This window comes from Peromyscus californicus, unplaced genomic scaffold, assembly GCF_007827085.1.
Source record: "Peromyscus californicus insignis strain IS unplaced genomic scaffold, ASM782708v3 Scaffold_14__1_contigs__length_90479793_seg_2, whole genome shotgun sequence".
NCBI classification, from domain to species: domain Eukaryota; kingdom Metazoa; phylum Chordata; class Mammalia; order Rodentia; family Cricetidae; genus Peromyscus; species Peromyscus californicus.
The window spans coordinates 9,038,228-9,060,267 of record NW_026294436.1 but is presented as its reverse complement, the minus strand read 5'-3'; the positions used below and the strand labels follow the sequence as shown (position 1 = coordinate 9,060,267).

General features: G+C 41.9%; 1 long non-coding RNA gene across 1 annotated transcript in view; it reads right to left on the bottom strand.

Annotated features, from left to right (window-relative positions):
* LOC128109616 (uncharacterized) overlaps positions 1 to 21,355 on the bottom strand; it is an 84,550-nt gene extending 63,195 nt beyond the window's left edge. The window contains exon 1 of the long non-coding RNA XR_008217860.1: positions 20,916 to 21,355. This is a non-coding gene — a long non-coding RNA (uncharacterized LOC128109616). The remainder of the gene's footprint in view (positions 1 to 20,915) is intronic.
* Positions 21,356 to 22,040: the final 685 nt, after the last annotated feature.

Below are 22,040 nucleotides of genomic sequence, written 5' to 3'. Positions count from 1 at the left end.
TACAATGCATTTGAATCATATTGATCCCCTATTACCTTCTTCTTTTCTCATCTCACTTCTGCTGATAGCCTTCCTTTTCCCAACTGGTCCCTCTTCTAGATTTCCATGTCTTAGGATTTTGGTGTCCCAATGAATTTCATTAGAGTTAGTTCCGTGAGTATGGGTGGAGGTTTGTTTACTGGAACATGGGCAACTTACCAGTGGCTACATCCACTACATGAGCAACTATTAACTACCTCTACATCCTCAGGAGGGAGGGGTAGGGCCTCTTTAGCCCCTCTCCCAAAGCTATTCTACCTGTAAATACTATGTTAGAAGAGAGGCCTTATAAGGTGCCCTCCCCAAGAAATTTTTAACGTAGGCACAGATTTTTATATGCTTTGTTTGATGATCTCCCGAAATAATACCTCAATCAATAAATATTGTTGAATGAAGGCAGGAATTTCTAACAATATCTGTAGGCTCCTCCTCATATCTAAGACACTCATCCTGACACATACTGTTTTCTGAGACTGTGTCATACTGAAGAACAGAATTCTGCAAATAAAAGCACAGAGAACAAAGCTGAGCCATTGCTTTCTACCATAATGGTAAAGTCTTACTGGAACTTGTCCATATTAATTGTATACTTATTGTCTATAGGTGCTATTAATCATAAAATCAACTGAACTGGAAACATGCCACAGTAGTTAAGAATGTGTAGTACTCTTACAGAGGACCTGGGCTTGGTTCCCAACACACACATCGAGTAACTTAACAACTGTCCTTAATTCCAGCTCTAAGGAATCTACCATCCTCTTCTGGCCTCTATGGTCACCTATACTCTGGGGCACACACTTACACATCCGCACATACCTATGCACATAATTAAAATTAAACTAGATTGGAAAGAAAGTTGAGCAGTGGCAAAAGAATTTTTTGGTGCCCAAATTCTAAAGTGGTTATTATCTTGTCCTTTATAGAAAATAGTTCTATCCCTGATTGACATCATAGCATTTGATCCATTATTTTTTAAAAAAGGAAGAAACAAAACATTAAGTTTTTCCAGGCTGTCTATCTGCCTTACTTTCTGTAGGACTTCATGGAGCTGGTTGCTCTAGAAATTATATGTCAGGGTTCTATTTCCATATATTAAATCTGACTGGAAATGGAAATTACTTTTGTAGAAATCTTTTTACTAAATGCAAAAGAGGTCAAAGGAAAAGGTGAAGGAGAAGAAGACTGAATGGTGGTTGCGAATGTTGAATGAAAGAGAATGTTCTATGTCTGATTAGATGATTAGCAGGCACTGTTTAGATGGAGAAGAAAGTAGAACCCAAATCTAAAATATCAAGTTTGGGTGCTGCAGAGAGGGATACTTTGGTAATGTGCCTCTACAAAAGTCTGAGCACTGAAGTTAGGATCACAGCACCCACATAAAAATCGGGGCACAACGGTTTACAATTATAACCACAGGGTTGGGGAGGTAGAGACAAGAGGATCTCTGAGCTCACTGGCCAGCTAGTCTAGTTACTCAGTCATCTCCATGTTCAGAGAAAGACCCTATCTCGAAAAAGAAGATGGAAAAGTGCTTCAGGAAGACCTCTGACATCACCTCTGACACACATGGGCCTAAGTTCTCAGACATGTACACAGAAAATTTTAATTTTTCATTCCCACACACTCAAATGAGTCTTTTCCCTGTGTCAGTCACACATCTTTCCACAGCCTATAATATTGAGAAGGCTGAGAGCACCAACAAGGAAATGGGAAGACAGAGTTAGATTGGTAAGCACGGCCTTCTAGAAACTCTCACATCATCCCCTGGGATGCTCCCCTTCTTAAGGGTCCCTAACCATCTCTTTACCCACCTTGCTGGTCTAATCTATGATAACAGAAACTTACAGCCACACAATATTTTCACTGAAGTGCATTAGCCTTGCACCACTAGTAAAAGAGAAGGTAAATTATCTTGCCATTTCTGAATTTTAGACAAATTAGGCTCTGATTGGCCTGCATCATTTTTGCTTGCATCTCAGCTGTTAATCATAAATAATGCATGTAAGATAAAATCATAGAAATTAAAATAAAGCCGGGATGTAAAGTAGACTCATTTTTAAGGCTTCCTATCCATAAAATTGTCTCATATCTAGCAATTTTTGGCTTATGGAAAATGCTTTTTAAAAATCAACTTGTGTCTAAAGCAGAGCATACACAGAGTGGGCTTTTTTTTTTCATTACAATAGCGCTGAGTTTTTATATGTTGATTGGGATTTTGTTCTCCATCTGCTTGTGAAAGGAAATCTATTGCAAATTACATATGTTGGATTCATTATTATCCTCTGGTTGCTAAGTCCTAGAAATAAACACAGAGCTATCTGTCCATGTAGAAATCACAGGTGCTATTTAAATGGATGTGTGTTGAGTAGGCATATCCCATAAAGAGTTGAGCACTTGTAGGAGCCCATCAGAGCTCATCTTTTCATTTGTTGTGATTCTGACTCTCTGAAGTGTCTCTAGCTGGTACAGATACTTCCTTACCTTAGATCAATAAAACAATAATAACAACACCATTTCCTCATTTACTGACATATGTCATTAGAAAAAACAGCCCTGAACTCAGAGTCAGTAGGCCAGTGTTTGTGATCTTGCCCTACCTTTGACAGACATCTGGTCATCGACCATGTCTGACCTTTCTAACTACAATTCGTCCATCTTCTAAATGAAGGATCTGTATTAGATAACCCTAGAGGACCTTTCATGACAATATCCCACAACTATACAAAAAAATTTAAACCTATGAATAACTAACCAGAAGATAACATCTCCTAAACTTTATGTTGTCTCAAGGAGCAGATAATGACCCTTCTGTCCTCTGAAGGACATGTCATGTTAAGGTGAGACTGATAATGATCAGGGGACATATGAACAAAAAATAATTTTGGTTCAGGAAGTGAACGGAGCACGAAGGATACAAACAAAGCACAGCTAAGCAGTTTTAATCTGTGGTATTATCAAGATTTTTCACATAGTGGTTCAAAATCTATCTACATATGCTGCAAAATAAGTAAGTGGGAAAACACAGTAAGAACATTCAGGAAAAGGAGATAAGATGAATAGAAAACAGAGCAATAGTTCATATTTATGTGTAGGATATCCTACCTCAGTCACCATCACAGGAAGTTGGGCTAACAATAGATTAAAGGAAGTATCTATTTCTTCTCCCAACAAGTATTTATGTATGTATTCATTAATTATTCATTCAGTAATTTGAGGGGATATGTATTAGTCAAGGTTCTCTAGAAAAAAAAACAGAACCAATAGAATGTATATGTTTTATAAAATGGGGATTTATTAGATTGGCTTACAGGATAGGAGCTGAGGACTCTAGCAACAACCATCTGTACTGGAGAAACTAAGAACACACTACATGCTCCATCTATGAAGCTGACTGCCTTAGATTTCCAACTAGCACTGAAGGCCTGGAGGGTTCTAGGAGAGTTGCTACAGTCAAAGTTGGAAAGTCGAGAATCTGGGTTCCACTGTCGAAGGATGGCAACAGGAGGAGCAGCAGCACCAAGAGCAACAAGGCAATAGATGTGCTCGTGAGCAGAAAGGGAAGGCAATCAGGAAGCACTGCTTTTTCCCTGGACCACTTCCTGTCTGAGCTGTCAGTACATACTGTCCATTCCGGGAAAGGTCTCCTCCCCTCAGTAACTCCTGCCTAGAAACTCCTACAAGCCTGTCTCTTGGTTGATTCCAGATCCAGTTAATTTTGGTAATCAAGATAAACCCTCACACAGTGCTGGAGAGATGCTCAGCAGATAAGAGCACTTGGTGCTCTTACAGAGGACCCGAGGTAAGGTCCCAGCACCCACACCAGGCAGATGGAGTTACAATGGCCTGTAACTCCAGCTTTAAGAAATCTGAAGACTTCTTCTTGCCAATTTGGCCACCTACATATGTGGCAGATATTCACACAGAAAGATAAGCAAAATTAAAATTAATTGTTTTCATAAAGTAACCATCACAGCATAACATGTGCCAAGTACTCTTTTAGACACTATAGAAAAAGAACCCAAGCAAGGTCTCAGTGTGAATAGCATTTGCATGTTAAGATGAGACTGATAGTGATCAGGGGACATATGAAAATAATTTTGGTTCAGGAAGTGAACAGAGCATGAAGGATACAAACAAAATACTGAATTTGCTTATAGCATGGCAGGGCTGTCAACACAGTGCTTAGGGAAAAGGTAATCAGTGAAGACCAGAGAGAGATCACTCCATGCAAAGGTACCAACAAAGCCAGGGCCTGAGGGTGGAGAGTGATGGATTTTCAAGGAAAAGCAGAGAGGTCATGGTGGTCAGTGTGGACTAATACTGAGGTGTCTGAGGTGAGGTCAGAGAGTGAGCCAGAGCCTGATAACAAAGGAACTTGCAGGTAATAATCAAATATCTAGACTTTTCTTAATCTCCAAAGTTACTAATATCTATCTATTAATCATTCTGTTATCTATCATTCTAACATGCACCTTACTCCCTTGTGGCTTCTGGAAAACAAAGTAATATTTACCTAAAGGACTCTGTGTCAACAAAGCACAGAGATATTGCACATTCATGTTTATTTAAACTTGGACCCTTGAGGTGTCTGGCAAATAAATAATATATACCCAAAGGATTCCATGTCAACATATCACAGAGATATTTTCACAATTGTGTTTATTTTAGTACTTCTCAGAACAGCTAAATGTCCAACAACAGAAGCATGCACAAATAAAAAATGAATGTGATCATGTACCCTCATTGTAGTGAGACTGGGACCAGATAAACAAGGTTGGTGACCCTGGCCTTGGTGCCAAAGAAGGGCTAGAAGTAGAGGTTTTGGAAAGAAAAGGAGAAGGTTAAGAGTTATCAGTGGTCTGGCTAAAAATAGAAAGAAAAGGGGAAAGGAAAGGATTATAGGACAGCAGCACCCAGAAAGAAGCCAGAGAACAGGGCGACAGCCCAGCACTTGAGTGTAGATTAAACTGGATGAATAACCAAATTAATCACAGGGTCATCCAGTAATGGTTAGTTTTAATTATCAGCTTGACATATCTGGAGAGTCTCAATGAGGTATTGTTAAAACATGTTGACCCAACTGGTCGCCTTGCCCAGCCTTAATACATGGGGAAGTGCTTAGTCTTACTGCAACTTGATATACCATATTTTATTGATACTCATAGGAGACCTGCCCTCTCCTGAATGGAGATGGAAGAGGAGGGATTTGAGGAGTGGGGTGGGAGGATGGAGGAGAGGGACTGGGAGAGAAGGATGGGGCTGGGGAGGCTGCAGCTGGTATATAAAATAATAGATGAATAAAAAAATGTTGACCTGTTGATATATCTAGAGGTGGGGGGATATCTTAATTAAGTTAATTTATGTGGGAAGACCCAATCCACAGTGGGTGGTACCATTCCCTAGGCATGAGTCCTGGACTGTGTAATAATAGAGAGCTCCAGCTGAGCATGTGCATGCATAAATTCATTGTTCTCTGCTTTTGATTGTAGGTATGGTGTGACTAGCTGCTTCAAATTCATTCCTGACTCCCCAGCAATGATGGGCTGTGACTGGGATTGTGAGTGACATAAGCCCTTCCTTCCTCACAGTGGCTTGTGTTGGGCTGTTCTATTGCAGCGGCTGGAAATAAAACTGAAACAGCCAATCTAAAGACAATGGGAATTTGGTGAAACAGCAGGGGCTTCTGAGGTCAGGATCAATCTGTCTGGATAAAGCAAGGCTGGCAGGGATCGTCGGGGTGCTCTTCCACGTTAGTTGTCTTTACTACTCTAAGAACAGAAGCAGAAACTGAGCAATGCATGGTATGGTGAGAATAGATATGATTCCTCTGCAAAGAAGCATTCCCTAAGGATCGTGGCAATACTCCAAAGCATCCTCTCCCATCTTTCTCCGTAGAGTCTTATCAGTTTCATTCTATCCAGCATAGTTATTTAGAATCCCCACAGCCTGAAATATCTGTTGACATCACATAGCTAAAGTTTCCCTGTGTCCCGCCTAATCCACAGCCACTCTGACCCAAATAAACACACAGAGGCTTATATTATTTTTAAAACTATATGGCCTAATAGCTCAGGTTTCTTGCTAACTAGCTCTTACATCTTAAATTAACCCATTTCTGTAAATCTATACTTTGCCATGTGGCTTGTGGATCACCAGTATTTTACCTCTTGCTTCTTCTGGAGGCAGCTAGCAGTGTCTCTCAGCTCTGTCTTTTTCCTTTCTCTCTCTCTAGTTGGAATGTCCCACCTAACCTTATTCTGCCTCACCATTGGTCAAACAGCTTTATTTATCAACCAACTAGAACAACACGTATTCACAGCATACAGAATGACATTCCACAGTAACACCATTGTTCTTTTCAAGGGTCAGCCATTAGATGGTAATATCGGGATTACTGTTATTACTAAATCTAAATTTAATTTTCCTTTCATTCACCTTTGGCATGATCTTAAGGCATCCATTGGCCAGGACCTGAAGTTCCCCTTCAGCCTCTTCAGGAGCTCTTCTTAGTTGGATTCTGATAGCTTTGTGCTGGCACACAGACTCTCTTTTGTGTTTTGGTCCCAGCACCATGAGTCCAGTCATTCAAGAATGGACTCCATACACACACACACACACACACACACACACACACACACACACACACACACACACAGAGAGAGAGAGAGAGAGAGAGAGAGAGAGAAGGACACACATGTGAAGCTAAAACTCTTACACAATCCCCCAGCCTCATACATTCCATTCTCTCACCGTTGTTAGGGGCATGCTGTAATGTTACTCTTTATGGCATTGCTGATAACATCTACTGAGTAAAGACAGTCAAGTCAAAGTCAAGCCATCTCTTCACCTTGTCATGGGGAATATGAGTCCCTAACCACAGCACACTTCAACTTGCCTTGCGAAAACGTCAGTAGATAGCTGCCCATCCTGATGGATTAACAACCCCTAAGGAGCAGAAGCCACATATCAGGTGTCTGTACATACTAGCTGCGGCAATATGTTACAAACAGCAAATACACCAGCCAAGATGTCTGTGTTGAACTGAAGAAGAGGCTATACATTTTTATCGGACTGAATAAACTCTGGAAGGGTCCCAGTGAAGTCTATGTACTTCTAACAACTTCCTGCCTTCCACCTCTTTCTCCCTGCCATGCACTGCATTAGCTGCCTTAGTTTCCTTTCAGTTGCTGTGATAAATATCCTGACTGAGGCAAATAGAGGGGGAGAAGGTTTATTTGGCTTGCACTTCAGTGTCACAGTCCATCACAGGGGAAGGCCAAGCAGGAATCTGAAGGAAGTTTGCTTCCCATTCCACACTCCACAAAGCATTACCTTTAACCAGGGAACTCACACACAACCAAGGAAGCAGAACAGAAACCACAAAGAAATGCTGCTTACTGGTTCAATCAGGCTAATGCATAACCTGCCCAGGGATGTGCCACCCACAGTGGCCTGGGTCTTCCTCTATCAGTTAATAATCAAGACAGTCCTCCAAAGGATAATCTGATGTAGGCTACCCCTCAATTGGTACTCCTTCCTCAGTTATCTCTAGGCTGTGTCAAGGAGATCTTTAAAGCTGTGGCAGCATTTACCATGTCTGAGCAGCCCTGCTTTGTGTCCACTACTGTCCCTCCGCTGAGGGGCTTGGCAAGCCTGAAGCAGGTCTCTACCCAACAGCTCCCTGTGGTTCAGGATGAACTTCAAGTCACCCTCTCAGCGTCCATTGAACGAGGACTATAGAAAGGGGTGAGGTTTGATTTTGTTTTTAATCTTTAGTTTGTCTCTGTGTGTGTGTGTGTGTGTGTGTGTGTGTGTGTGTGTGTGTGTGTGTGCAAGAGAGAGAGAGAGAGAAAAGGAGGGAGGGAGGGAGGGAGGGAGGGAGGGAGTGTGTGTACATGCAGGTGCCCTCGGATGCCAGAAGAAAGCATTAGATCCCCAAAGCTGGATTATGAGAGAGCTTCAGAGGCTAGGTCCTGGGAATCAAACTCAGGTACTGTGGAAAGCAACAAGCACTCTTAACTACTGACATACCTATACAGTCCAAAAAGGGGTGTTTTACACCACAGCCATAAATGAATACTGAGAACCTGATACCTGCACACACATACACCTGTACACACACACACGTGTGCGCGCACACACACACACACACAAATAAATAAATAAAAATTAAAAAAACAATGCTTTTTTCTCATTTCCATAATTTTTACAAGCATAACAAACTGTGATAGCCATGCATGTTTTTCTTCCTTCTCTCTAGCTTTACTGGTTTTGTACTGCTGCCATCCATGGGCCATCTTTTCCTGAAACAGAAGAATCTCACATTCAGATGAGAGATGTTCCCTCTGTGTATGGAACAGTTAAAAAGCAATCATATAATGAAATGCATTGTGGGCATAATGTGCCTGTGTTTTCTTACGATGGCGTATTTTGCCGTGATGTCCCTGTGTTGATGTGCCACTTATATACATTAAAAATGATGTAAGTGACCATTCAGGATGATCATCTTTCTCCCATAATGACGCCGAGAAGTGCCTTTCTGTTGAAAAGGGTGCTTTCATCTGTATGCTGAATTTTTAAGTGGATCTTTTATTTCAGTGTGTAATGAAGGGGGGTTGATGGAGCGCTTTCTCCACAGTCTCCTTTCTCTCTTGCAAGTTCTCATTTGTTTTGATAACTCGGAGACTCCCAAGTATTCAAAGATCATCTCCACAGCGAGTGGGATCTGATTAGCCAATGCAGTTTTTAACAAAGGCCTTCACAAACCACAGACTCACTTCAGACACACTTGAGAGAAAGAGCCTTGATTTTGTACTGCACGGAGATGAGTGGTAGAGAGATGAGACTAGGAGAATCAGCTGGAAGATTGTAGCCATCTAGCCAGAAGTGTGTAGTACAGGGTCAGAAACATCAGAGATCCTACTTTAAGAAATATATATATATAAATGTTTCATATATATACATATATATGTTTCATATATATATATATATATATATGCTCTCAGACACACTCAAATGCACATGAAAACACACACACAAACACTGAGAAACTCACTGTAACATTCACATTCTCACACAATGGCCCACCCTTACACTCACACACTGTTGCACATAATTCCACACTCACTTCTTCTCCTTGTCTGCTCTTCTGACATTGTATTATGGCCATCAGATCTTATCACAAAGCCTGGCTGTGGCCATCAGAACGACTTTCACATTGGTCCACAGTCCACACACCACATCTCCAGCTACAGTGAAACATGGACATAAAACCCCACTGCAACTCATTAAGATGTCCATTGCGCCATGAGACCTGCCGTCCTTGGCAGTCACCCCTGGGTCCCTGCACTCTGCCTCTTCTGGCACCTCTCCCCAGAGTTATGAACTTCATGAAACAATATATCATTGCATACAACAAACTTGGCTGATTAAGTGACATATTGTGAAATACAGAATGGTAATTTTTCTAATGGAATTGATTTACATTCCCATCTTCCAATGTATAGGTATTTGAGTTTTTATTCACACATGGCAAATGACCTAACAAAATTAATTAAAATTGTAAGAGGTGTTTTTGTTTTTCTTATGTGTGTGTTGTACGTTACACACTTAAGCTGTGGAGCTGCAGAGAAGCAAGGCTATTCTCATGTCTCGAATAAATCATTTCCAATCCTTGAATGTTTGAAATGTCTTACAGAAATTAAGTAGATTCATCCTTTAGTTAAGAAAAAGGTAAATAATTCAAAAACATATTTGTTAGGCATCATCTGGAAAAGGTCACTGACCAAGATTATGTTATTTTTCTCTTCTTTTTCTTCTTGCTGCACCAGGAATTAAGCCTAAGGTCCTGAAAATTCTAGGCAAATGCCCTACCCTGAGCTGTACACCAAGCTCTCCCCTCCTCTGCCACCTTTTTTAACTTTTTATCTTGAGACGAGGTCTTAGTAAGTTGCCCAGGCTGCCTGGAATGTTCCTTGATATGCTGACTTGAATTTGTGATTTTCCTGCTTCAGCATCTCCAGTAGCTAAGAATACACATATATACCACCACATCCATCTATTCCATCAGGAAACATAAAGTTTCCTATTGACTCCAAAATAAACTACCACAAATTCAGTGACTTCGAACAACATAAATACATTGTCTTGTTTTTCAGAAAGTAAGAGATTTGAAGTAAGTTTAAAATGGTTATTTTGGCAGAGCCCTGTTCCTTCTGAAAAATGTAAAAGGTCTCTTGTTTACTTGTGATTTCTGGCTTCCAAAGGCTTCCCTCTTCCTTTCTGGTGACTTCCTTCTGTATCCAAGCCCAACAACACAGCATCTTTCTTCACAGACCTCTGCCCTGATATTACACTTTAAACACAAAATTGTCCACACATGATCATACATATGAATATTTGATCTCCAGATGGTGTCAATGTTTTAGGCAGTTTTGGAATCTGTGAAAGTGCGGCTAAACTAGCACAAATGGGTCACCTGGGGCAGGCTTTGTAGATGACATCTACTTCCGCATCTGATCTGACTCCTGACCTACCAAGATGTGAATAAATCACACCGTAAGCTCCCACTGTACAGGCCCAGCTGCCCCTGATGCCACGCCCTCCCTCCTATTATAGACCATGTGCTAAAAGTGTAAGTCAAAATAATTTTCCTACAATTAAGTTAATTCTGTAAGGCATTTTGTCACATCCAATAGAAAAGTAACTAATATTCTACACCCTGACATCTGACTCCTCTAAGACTTTTACTTCCTGTCTTCTTCACATGATGACCCCCGTGATAATCCACCATCATCTCCCAATCTTTAGATTTTTAACTTAATTACATGTGAAAAGTGCATTTTGCTCAGCTTTTGGTAACTAGGGAACTGGGAAGCTAGACTTCTGCCTACACTTATCAATAACCAATAATTGAATTATTTTCCTTCCCTTGTCAAGAAGTTTTGACTCAAATCCAAAATTAATCACAAGGGCTGTAGCCCAGTTGTCAGGCCCTACCTAGGATGCACATGGCCTTCAGTTTAATCTACAGCATTGCGTGAACACCTAGTGGTACACACCTACAATTTTAGCACTTGGAGGTAGAAACAGAGGTTCAGAAGTTCAAAGTCACCCTTGACTACATAGAGAGTTTGAGACCAGTCTGGGCTACATGAGACCTTGTCTAAAAGAAATAATTATGAAGCTCAAATTGGTCCAAAAAAAAAAAAATGAGACGCTGTCAGGTTATGGTCCCTGGAAAGTTTGAGGCCAGTCTTAGCTACATGAGAACTTGCCTTGTCTAAAAGAAACATTTATTAAGTTTAGATGTGTAGATGTAACCAACCTTCTTATTAAATAAGAAACACAGAACAAATGCAAAGAAGAAAGCTAAGGGGTCAGAGCTAAGAGCTAAAACCTTACCCTTCCTCCTGCAGTGGTCCTACATCTCCGAACCAGAGCTACCTCTGTGTTAAAGTCTTTATATAGAGTTCCTGTCCTGCCTTCTCATTGGTTGTAAACCCAACCACATGACCGCCTCATCACGGCCTGTCTGTATAGGCCTCCAGGTTTTCCATGATTGGTATTGAGATTAAAGGCATGTGTATCCAATAATGGCTGTATCCTTGAACACACAGAGACTTACCCAGCTCTGCCTACCAAGTGCTGGGATTACAAGCGTACGCCACCACTGCCCTGCTTTCCTATGGCTTGCTAATAGCTCTGACCCCCGGGCAACTTTATTTATTAACATACAAATAACATTTTAATACAAATAAAATATCACCATATTGATGGGTCCAAAGAAATGACACACTTCTGGGTTACAGTCCCTATATCAAGCAAATGACAAGGTAGATCAATAAAAGTGAATCACAGCAGAATGGTGAGCCATGCTGATGGTTCAAGCATGAGTGGGATAGGCTCTTAGTGATCCCCCTGAGGGAATTCAAGGTACCGATGGGGTAAGATTAGGAGCCTGAACCATCTTGAGCCTAGTTTTATGGTTTCATGATTCCTGCTGCTGAATAAATTCTTAGAAGTAAATTAATTTAAGGTTTTGTCCTCTGTTGACTTAGTTAGGGACTTGTGACATATGTAGATTAGTGCTCGGCACAAGAACATTGAAGGCTGAGTTAGAAGAGATACTGCCACAGAAGTGACTCTTTCCTGCCTCTGAAACAGGCATGCCGAAAACCATGGGCTATCAATGTGTCTTTAACGTTTTTATTATTGTTGACAACAAAGCATATCCTTGAAAAATTCGTTGAGGCAGAGTGTAGGGTGAAGAAAACAAATGTAAATTGGAATTTACTATTCAAATTATATTTTATATACTAAAGATTTAATTTTTAATTATTCATATGCATGTGTGTGTTGTACATGTGTGTGTAGTATGTGCACATGAGAACAGTTACCTGTGGAGGCCAGAAAAAGTGTGTCGAATCCCTTAGACCTTTAGTTACAGTTGTAAGCTGTCCAATGTGGATTCAGAAAACTGAACTTGGATCTTCTGGAAGAGCAGCAAGCGTTCTTAACATCTGAGCCATCTCTCCAGCCCTCTATCCATGTTCTTGAATAGACTGTAACAAAATAATAGTGACTAACAGCTTCAGCCATGCTTTTCTGAAGGACAGAGATTTTCAATAGCGGTGTTTGGAACACAACAGTTTAATGAAAATCCCTTGACAATCCATCTTTTTGTTGAGAATCACTTCCTCCAAGAACTTACTTTTATGGTGCTCTTATCTTACTTTGAATGTTTCAACAGCTATTCATCTTTTTAAGTGTTTTATTTTTATTTATGTGTATGTGTTACAGATGTGGGTATGCACGCATATCTTCAGGTACCCTGAGGAGCCAGAAAAGAGCATTAGATGTCCTGGAGCTATGGTTATAGGCTATTGTGAGCTGCCCGTGGCTGCTTAGAACTAAATTCTGGTCCTCTGAAAGAGCAATATGCTCTTCTAACCACTGAGCTCTCTCTTTTAAAGGATTTCTTGGCGTTATAATTTACCTTTGCACTAATCTCTTGGAATCTTCCTGGACCAATTCAAACGGTTCAGATCACAGGAGAGAAATGCATGTTTTCAGCTTAGAAAGAAATCTAGATATCTTTTTGAAAACAGGATACCAAGAAAGTATTTCTGAGAGTAGGTCTAGGTGACTGCTCTTGCTGTAAGGCCTGTGAGCCTGGTAGAGGTGTTGTAGGGCTTGCTCAGGTGAGAAAAATACTTTCACCGAGCCGGGCGGTGGTGGCGCACGCCTTTAATCCCAGCACTCGGGAGGCAGAGCCAGGCGGATCTCTGTGAGTTCGAGGCCAGCCTGGGCTACCAAGTGAGTCCCAGGAAAGGCGCAAAGCTACACAGAGAAACCCTGTCTCGAAAAACCAAAAAAAAAAAAAAAAAAAAAAAAAAAAAAAAAAAAAAAAAAAAAAAAAAAAAAAAACAAATACTTTCACCGAGATGAAACAAAAAAAAAATACACTGAATCTGTGCTGTGTTCTTTTTAGTATTGTCATATTTTATTATCTTTCATGCTAAGACAATAATTACAGAGAAAGTTCCCTCCAGGACTGTAAATTAGGGGGCACGCTTCCACTGTCCGGGTTTCTTGTGCTTTAGTCACATGAAGAGGCAATTACTTCTTGTGCACACTTAATCCCACCAGTTAAATGGGGCATATAAAATAGGCCTTGCAATTTGTCCTTTACTAATCTTAAGCTTGCTGAAAATTGAGACTCATCTAGCCATTTGGATTCTTAAAAACAAAGCATGCCCTCCTACTGAAAAGCTCAACCTTTGCTTAATTTGATAAAAGCAGGACTTTCTTAAGGGCTGGGAAGATGGCTTAAAAGGTAAGAGTACTTGCTGTGCACGAGTAAGGACCTGAGTTCTGATCCCCAGGGTCCACACAAAAAGTTAGGCTTGGTAACCCTGTTGCTGTAGAAAGTTGAGACAGGAGGATTACTTAAGCTTGCTGGCTGCCAGTTTATCTCCATGTTCCCTGATAGACTCTGTTTCAAAAGGAGTAAGGTAGAGCATTATAGAACAGGATATCCAGTGTCCTCTGGCCTTCCTATAAGCACATAGGCACAAATACCTATACCTACACACACACACACACACACACACACACACACACATGCTTGCCAGTGCTAGGTGATGCTCAGGGAGGATATCCCTAACCTCTAGCAGATGCCAAGGAAGGGCTGGATGCTGGATGTTAAGTGGTGCTGAGCTGCCTGAACATGCTGCACTGAAGCTTGAAAAGGGGGGTTGCCTCATCTGCAGTGGGGGCCGACATAGGAAGCTTGGGACTTGAGATTGTACTCCTGCCTCAGACTGGCTGCCAGCTCAACCTCTGACAAATGCGCCGATGGTGTGACTTCACATAAATTAATATGTCTTCAGTCTTCATATCTGTAGAACAGAAAGATACACCCCGTGGGCAGAAAAGTGTCTGACATCTAACACAATCTACTTGGCGCTTGTATGATACTCTCAGATATAGCCATGAGGTAGTTGTCATGGGAATCATATTCTTTGCATAAATGAACATTGACACCATTGCCTAGTACCCAACTCTCAGCACTCAGTTTTATTAATAGAAAACAAAAAAAAAACTTTGAAATTTAAATAAATAATACCAAAGTAATAAGATTTTAGACACTATCATAAGGTTTCAGGAAAACATTTGTGTTGTGACCTAGGCTCCCTAACTCTCATGGTACACACTCCCTCAGTGCTACCCGTAAAGAAAGTCCCTTTCGCCCACAGTTTCTTCTTGCTTGGTGCCTGAGTTCTGTTTGAATTTGTTTTCATTATACTTTGTTTCCTCTCATGATCCCAGGATGCTTATAGTTGACTTAACAAATCAAAATGGCTATGAGATGGCTTTATAGGTTGAATTGCTGTAGCTAGAAGTTTCTCTGGTCCCACCTAGCCCTGTAGTCCCATAGCCATTTATAAAATAACCACTCAGAGGCTCATATTAATTACAAACTGTATGGCCAATGGCTTACGTTTCTTGCTAGCTAGCACTATCATCTTAAATTAGCCCATTTCTATTCATCAATGTTTTGCCACATGGCTGTGGTGCTACCAGTCTGTTGGCACATTGCTCCTTGAGCAGCAGGCTGAAGCTGCGCAAGCATGGGGACCTGAATAGAGATCCACAGCAAGTTATCAAAGCCAAGCATGGCAGTGCTACAACCCTAGTTCTGGGGAACAGAGGCAGGGGGATCTCAGAACGCGTTAGCAAGTCTAGTGAATTGCTGAACTGCAGGGTCAATGAGAGGCTCTGTCTTTCTTCTTCCTGTCTCTCTCTTGGATTTCCCACCTGGCTATATATAACCTGACTCACCATAGGCCAGAGCAGCTTCTTTATTGACCATTCATAGCAATACATATTCACAGCATACAGAAAGACCATCCCACAGCAAATTGCCCTGTTTTCTGACTCATGGTTGATACAAAGATGTGACCTTTGCTGCAGAAAGGGACAACACACTGAGAGTTCCTGACCATGTCAAGGGAAGTCCTAATGGTTTGTTTCAGGGGTGTAATCTTGTAGGCAAAGGAGCTGTTGGAGCAGGGAGGATGCTTACCAGGGTATCCAATGTCCTGGCTTCAATGTGATCTCTGTCATGGAAATTGATCTCAGAATTGGTCCATTTCTTTGCTCCTTCTGATCCTCAGTTTATACAGATGAAAAAGAGAAATTTAGAGGCTGAGGTTAAGGCTCAGTCAGTAATGTGCCTGCTGCACAAACATGGGGACCTGAATAGAGATCCACAGCAAGGTATCAAAGCCAAGCATGGCAGTGTTACAACCCTAGTTCTGGGGAACAGAGGCAGGGGGATCTCAGAACGCATTAGCAAGTCTAGTGAATTGCTGAACTGCAGGGTCAATGAGAGGCTCTGTCTCAAAAGCTCTGGAAGACACCCAGCATCGACCTCTGGCCTCTCCATGTACACACACGCACATAAAGGAGAACTCTGACAAGGTCTAGGTTGGATGTGTGAAGAACATGAAAAGATGCTTTTATCACTTAGGGTAACAAGACATTCTCAGGATGTACAGAAGCCAGAAGCCCAGAGTGGTCCCCAAGGTCAAGGTGCCTTCATCTAATGTCCCATCTCAATGCTAACAAAAAGACACTCTGGGGCTGAGGAGATGGTTCAGTCAGTTAATTACCCACTGTGCACTTATGAGGACCTGAGCTTGATCCATAGCACTCACACAAAAAGCCAAGTAAAGTGAGTGCCATGCGCTGTGATCCCAGGGCCTAGAAGGTAGAGACAGGAATGTCCATGATGTTTTCTGGCAAGTCTAGCTGAATCAGTGAGCCCCAGGTTCAGTAAGAAAGTTTTTCTCAAAAGGTATAGAGTGATGGAGGGAGACACCCAACTTTGATGTGTGGTTTCTGCACGCAGACACAAGCACTTGCACACACAAACACAAAAAGGAATGGGTTGGAGAAATAACTCAGTGGTTAAGAATGCATATTGCTCTTGCAGAGGACCTGAGTACTGAACTAGCAGGATCCACATTACGCAGCTCACAACTGCCCACAATTCTAGCTTCAAGGAATCTGATGTCTTCTTCTAGCCTCTGTGGGCACTACACTCACATGTACACACACACACACACACACACACACACACACACACACACACACACACACACACACACGCACTTTAAAAATAAAATAAAAAGTTTCAAATTATTGAAAAAGTGGTTTGGATACCTTCAACAACTTCAGACCCTTAATAGCATCAAAGTTCTGTTGCTGAAGTCACACAGTCTTTGATAGTTTTTCTTCATAAAATTTCATCATATTCCTTTCCCTTTCCCAACTCCATACTCACCTAGCTTCCCAACTTTTCCCTCTCTCCCTCCCTCCCTCCCTCCTTCTCTCTCTCTCTCTCTCTCTCTCTCTCTCTCTCTCTCTCTCTCTCTCTCTCTCTCCCTCTCTCCCTTCCTTCCTCCCTCCCTCCCTCCCTCCCCCAATAGTATTTTCTATTTATGGCCAAAGTCCTAGAAGACTGATGAAGGGTTTATGAAGCTTGATATCAACTTCCAGCATCCTCAGCATCCTAACCCTGACAGTCATTGAGAAAGTCTCCACCCAGACACGTAAACACCAAGATAAGGGAGGTGTTCTAGTGAGTCAGATGCTCTGACATAGGGATGGACCAGAGCAAACTCCATTCACTGCTTCTGAGAACTAGCTGAGCAATGGCTGCTTTGCCTCCATGGGAAGCAATTAAATTCAGAGAATGTCTGGTACCTAAATCTGTGTATTAATGCAAATATGATATTCCGTACAAGACTAGTTTTCCTCTAAATTTAAGACCACTGTACGTGATGTTGCCCCTGTTAATGTATTTGCACAAAGAAGCATTTTACTTTCCCTTGTTTCTGAACCAATTTTTCTCTATTAGGCTCATAAGGAAAACCAGTGCTGGTTTCTAAAACTTAGTGAGAAAAAGTTCTGTGATCTGGGTTAAGAAGATGGCCCAGTGGGCAAGGTGCTTGACATGCAAGTGTGAGGACCTGAGTTCAGACTCCCAGAATCTATGTGAGCCTGAGGGTGAGAACATGTTTCTGTGATCCCAGTACTCTTAAGGCAAGACTGGAGGTGGAGACAGGACAATTTCCAGAAGCTGTGGGCCAGCTGACCTAGTGTACCCACATGCAAACACCTAAGAGATCCTGCCCCATACAAAATGTGAGTACAAACACTTGATCTATCCTCTGATTGCCACATGCACACGCATACACATCACATACATACACACATCACACATATACATCACACACATCACATACACACACATCACACATAAACATCATACACACACATTACACATAGTCACACGTACACATACATCTCACACACATAGAAACACACACATCACACACATACACACATCTCATACACAAACATCACACATCTCACATGTATATATCTCTCCCTCAAACACACCTCTTTCTCCCTCTCCCTCATACACACACATATATGTGCACATGCACACACACACCAGCACATGTTTATTTTTTAATCTATATTCATGAAACAAAGCCCCAGGCTTCCTGGAGTATGGGAAAGTACATATTTTTATGAGGAAAGACTGACAGAAAGATTGGTCAGTTCTCTGAAAATGGCCAACATTCCCTGTACCCTCCAGAATTAGAGAAAGCGTCTAATTTGTTGGCCCTTCTAGATTCTGGGACATTTTTAATCAGAATCATATTCCAGAGGATCACTCAGCAAGGTCAAGCATGCCTTTGTGGAATCTGACTGGTGGATGAGAATACTCTACATTCTCACCCCAGGCAGCATCTGCTGCCAAGGGTGCCCCTGGTCTTCCTCTTCTCAGCCTCCTAACTTGATCCTCGAAATTCACAGAGAATCAAAATAAAAACTTGCCCTACAAGCCTGAGTACCTGAGTTTGATCCTCCACAACCCACTTTAGAAACAAAGCTGGACACAGTGGCACATGCTTGTAATCCTAGCACTTGGAAGGCAGAGGCAGGAGGATCCTTAAGGCTTGCTGCTCAGCCAGTCTATCTAAAATGCCCAGCTCCAGATTCACTGAAACATTCTATCTCAAAAATAAACTGGAGTGCAGTAGAGGAAGACACCCAACATTGGGCTTTGCACTCCACATACAGGCACTCGTGTGCATACACACACGAATGTGGTCACATACACACACAGCAATTAATCTGAGAGAGAATCAAGTTTTTAGCAAGAAAATCTTGTGCTTGCAGATCAATGCTGGCATTCTTTCACTGTTTCTGGCTTCATTTTTTTTCTTTATATTAAAAATACTGTATTTTTTTAGCAATCAACTTTTCTATATTCCTAGAAACATGGAAGACCTTTCTTCTTTACCTTGCATTGGAGCATGGACCATATGACCAGTTCCAGGCAGTGGAGTATAGGAGACAAGATGTTCTCATCTTTCTCAGATGTGAGCCTTCTTCTCTATAGTTGATGGATAAGGAGAGCTGTGTGCCAGGGTAAAGGGTAAGTGGGTTCCTAGGTCACCTTGGAAGGAGTTCCTCCAGAGAAGTCTCCTTCCAAGTCTATTGACAGTGGAATTAGTGAAAGGGTAAATCTGAGTGTACACTATTAGGACTTTTAGCCTGTGAGATAGAATAACTAGCTGGTACTTTTACCTCAAGCAATGCAAAAAAAATTTTTTTATTTATATAGGAGTGGCAGTGGCCTTCTAAGGCTGAGTGCCCGTGAAGGAAAGAACATATTATAAAGATGATTTCAATTACACAGTAGCTTAAGAAATAGTAAGTTAGGTCAATCATATAATCCTTGAAATCCAATCCTTTTCTTATCCTGCCTTCTTTAACCTCCAAATCCAATCAGCAGTGGAAAAAGCAGTTTCTGATTAGTCTTATGTACCTGTCTAAACCATGACTAAGCAGGGCAAGAGGAACATTGGTCTGAGGGCTGAGACTGGTAAAAAGTCCTAGGTCTTCTACAGACAAGCTCTAGGTCTACAAAACGGTTATTTATCTTCTCATAATAACAAAAGGGCCCTTGTCATATCAAGGGTTTGAACTACAGTGCACCTGCCCTCTCACACGACACTGTTTTGACGTGAATTACTAAGTGAAGGGCTCAAAACCTGCCAACCTATAAGTATGCAGATGTTGCAAGTTTTTGGATTATATTATGACTTAAAGTCAGGAAAATTCATATGGAAACTCAGTTATTGAGGTCTGTGCTCCCCAGATGACTGCGCTTTCTCATATAATAACAAAAAGTTGGAAGTGAGTAGGCAGCTGTCCAAATCACATACAGCATGTATTTTCTGTTAGCCACAGTCCACACTACTCCTTTCTGATGTATGTGTATATGTGTTTGTGTGTGTTCATATATGTGCAGATATACATACATGTGTGTACATATAGGTGGACACCCTCAGGTGTTGTTACTCAGGTACCACCTGCCTTACTCTTTTTTTGAGACAGGGTTTCTTACTGACCTGGAACTCACCAAGCAGTCTGGGCTGGCTCTCCAGGCATCTGCCTATCTTTAGTTCCCCAGTGTTGAGATTATGCCATAAATATTTGCCTGTGTTCTATGGACTGAATTAAGTACCATACTGACTCCTAGTACCATACTGACTGAGCTATCTCTCCATCCCTCCCCATCCTCCCTAATCGCTACTCCTTAGCATCAGTCTAATCCTATTTACCTGGTCACTGAAGATACTGCGGTTTGCAATAAGCTTAGAGTTAACTTTAATCCTTCTTAAGCCTGCGTGTGTTTCGGGCATAGAAGGAGAGTGCATTCTGCGAAAGCCTACACAGTTGGCAAAGTGCAATGCTGTGGGCTAAGGGTGGAAGTCCACCTTGAAGGCATAAGATTCTGAATCCACACACCAGCATACAAGATGAAAACCTGAAGCAAAATGGCTGTGATAAGCCCCAGGCCATTTACCTAAGACCTGGGTGAGACATCCATAAAAGCATGAGCGTCTTAAACTTCCTCTCTCATATATTTTATCTATGAAAATGGAAGAAAACAAAACTGTGAAGATAATTTAAACAGGGATTTTTAGAGTTTTCAGACAGGCAGAGGGGTCGAATAGATGGATGAGTGGATTATTAGAGCAGTGGAAACACGTTGTACGATGCGGCCATGGTGAGATCACACCACCTTACATTGGCTCAAATCCATAGGGAGCACACACCGAGGAGGAATTACAGTGTGAGCTGTGAGCTTTAGGGGGTTGCGACCTGTCAGTGTGGTTCATCTACTGTAGCAGGTGAGCCACTCTGGTGGGGATGTTGATCACCAGGCAGCCTGTGCATGTCGGGGAAGCAGCAGGGGACGCATAGTAGTAGGAGGTACTTACCGTTGAAAGGCAGAGCCGCTCTAAAAATAGGAGTAATTTAATATTCTGAGCGATGTGGCCGATTTCATTGTGACAATCTTAGCCAATGAAGATGATGGTAGCTGTCCCCCGTGCTCCTCGGGGACTTGGCCAGAACCTGTTGACGAAGCAGGAAGCCCTGGAACACTCTGCTCTGCTCTCCCAGGTGCTCAGGAGATGGTTTCAACCCACAAGACTCGCTCTTATTCTCTCTCCTTTCAGCAAAGTCACACATTGTTTCCAAAGAAAATGCTGAAAGGGGAGCTATCCCAGGAGTTCAGCTGATGTCAGATCACAACTCTGCTCTGATCTCACCTGCACATGCATCAGTGTTTTCAGAGCACTCTCCTCGTCTCTGAGGGGAGATCTCCAGCCAGCTCCTCTCCACACTGCCCAAGCCATCCTTATTGCATTGATCAGCCCCATTACAACACTGTAAAAGTAAACAAACAGGTAACTACAGCTAAAGCAGAAGAGCGTTTAAGGGCTGAGGAGATGGCTTGATGATTAAAGAATTCTTTGCACCAATGTGAGCACCTGAGATCAAACCCTCAAATCCTACATAAAAGCCCGGCAGGCACTGTGACTCATCTGTAATTCCACAAAGTGAGAGGCCAGAAGAACGCCTCCAGAGTAAGCTCGCTATCTAGACTAGACAGATTGGTGAGCTCTGAGTTCAACTGAGGTAGGGACCACAACAAGGAAGTGAAGATTGTTCAAGAACGACACTGGATGCCATTTCATGCCTACACACACACACACACACACACACACACACACACACACACACACACACACGCTTATACTTCAATTCCACACACATGTGAACAAACAGGCACATATGCTTACCATACGCATAAAATCACAAGAGATAGTGTGGGCTCTGTCTACCTTGGTGGGCTAAGCACTAGCCTGGCAAAAATAACAAACGACCAAAGAAGAGCATAAGCACAAAATGAAAGATATGACTCCTGGGAGTGGAGGGAGATGGCCAGAGAGCATTTTGAGGTATTTTCCTTTAAAGTTATCAAAGATGGGTTTTCCGAGGAGATAAGCAACTGTTTCCATCCCTGAGATGATACCAGAAGGGATTAGCATGCCCCTTCC